Source organism: Manduca sexta, unplaced genomic scaffold, assembly GCF_014839805.1.
Source record: "Manduca sexta isolate Smith_Timp_Sample1 unplaced genomic scaffold, JHU_Msex_v1.0 HiC_scaffold_836, whole genome shotgun sequence".
NCBI lineage: Eukaryota > Metazoa > Arthropoda > Insecta > Lepidoptera > Sphingidae > Manduca > Manduca sexta.
Genome location: NW_023595668.1, coordinates 5,936 through 7,850, shown reverse-complemented (window position 1 = coordinate 7,850; position 1,915 = coordinate 5,936). Strand labels below are relative to the sequence as shown.

The following is a 1,915-nucleotide window of genomic DNA, read 5'->3' as shown; positions in this document are numbered from 1 at the left end:
GGGGAGAGGGGGTGTCTCACACACGAAGAATATACATATCGTCAAGTCTGCTGGAAGTACATGATCAATAGTATCATTAAAAGTAGAATTTATTATTTTATCGATTAGAAACTTAAATTTTATAATATGATTATATTATGTGAATTATAATGAGTAATTTGCACGGCCCTGAAAAGGGGCCTTTTGTCAGTTCGGTGTGTTACAGTCGTCACATGGCGCGCAGAACGTCGTCCTAGATTCGTCGTCGTCGTCGTCTTGCCGCCGCCACCGCCAGACATTTATCGTCGTTGTTGTGAATGTTGTTGTTATTTATTTGTTTTTATTTTTGTGCAGCCTTCATTGTACGCATTATATAACATTTTGTCGTTGTATTTGTGATTATGATCTTACAATAGGTATTCGCATGGTAAATTTTCGCGTACAATGCGAGATTCGCTCACGCTCAGTGACTGACGACGTACGGTCGAACGAACAGAAACGAACGGGCTGACGGACGGACGGACGATTTACGCATCCATCACGAGGGGCTTAACCGCCGAAAACGTAGAGCGTGCGTCCCTGTCGTTTCAGAGCGTACACGACGTCCATAGCGGTGACAGTTTTCACTCTTGGCGTGCTTTCTGTGTACGTGACGGCGTCACGAATTACGTTCTCGAGGAACACTTTAAGCACACCGCGTGTTTCTTCGTATATCAAACCGGAATACGCTTCACTCCACCCTCTGCGTGCCAAACGGCGAATGGCAGGCTTCGTGATACCCTGGATGTTGTCACGACGCACTTTCCTGTGACGTTCGCTCCTCCTTTTCCCAGACCTTTGCCTCCCTTGCCGCGACCGGTCATTGTTGTTGTTGTTTTGGTTTAGTTTGATTTGATTATGTTACGTTGTGTTAGATCCGTTCGGCAGACAGTCCGCACGAAATATGCTCCGTTCGAACTCCATGCGCCCTTTTTTATACTGCCACGTACGACGAAAACGACGGCGCGGGTTGGGGCCACGCCATGCTGACAACCCTCGCGGAGTACATCAGGAGTGACCCAATGTTCTGTTCATTGGTCCACTCCTGGTGGTTGCCAATGCCCCCGTGCGGTGCCTGACTCGCCGGAGTCGCCCGCTTCACCCGCGTCACCCGCGTCCTCTGCTGACTCATCTGGAGTCATCCCGCTTCCTCGGACTCGTCGGAGTCGGCCGAGTCCTCGGACGGACCTAGTCCGCCCGGGAGCCCGGCCGGCGCCGTCGATCCCGACCTCGCCATGGATTCCGATCCAGGCGCACCCCAGCTTTCCGCTGTCCCGTCGCTTGCGCGTCCAACGACCTATTTCTACCCCAGCGAATCGCGGTCTGGGGCCGCGTCGTCGGACCTCGACGACGACGGCTTCACGACCGTGAGGAACGAGCGCAAAGAAGCAGCGTGGCTCAGACGCTCCTGCGTCCCAAGCGCCTTCTGCGCCGTCCGCGCCTTCTGCGCCAAAACAAAAACCCGCGGCCTCCCAGCCCGCGCCCGCTAGCTCGACGGATTCGTCGCCACCGACCCAACCTAAGGGGCCTAAAAAGCCACCGAAGGTAAATCTCCAACTTCCCGAAGGGGCCTCCCTTCAGTCCTTTTTTGATGCTCTCACCCGTGGGGGCATAAAAATCCCCTTAACGCCTGGAACAGTGGCCAAAACTGCTGTCCCTCCAGCCCGGGTCAATTAGCGACCACCGCGAGTTGACCAAATTTCTCGATAGCAAACGCTATCATTATTATAATTTGCGCTCCCGGACGAGCGCCGCTATAGGTATGTCATCCGTGGCATACCTCTCCAAATGTCGGCCGCCGAGGTCCAACAAGGCCTCCAGGCCAAGGGCATCGCAGCCCTAGAGGTGCACCGGATGCACCGCAAATCGCGTTTGTCACGACGTGGCATTCAGTACG

General features: G+C 53.9%; 1 pseudogene; it reads right to left on the bottom strand.

Annotated features, from left to right (window-relative positions):
* Positions 1 to 528: 528 nt before the first annotated feature.
* On the bottom strand, positions 529 to 982 carry LOC119193644 (annotated as a pseudogene).
* Between the last annotated feature and the right edge of the window lie 933 nt (positions 983 to 1,915).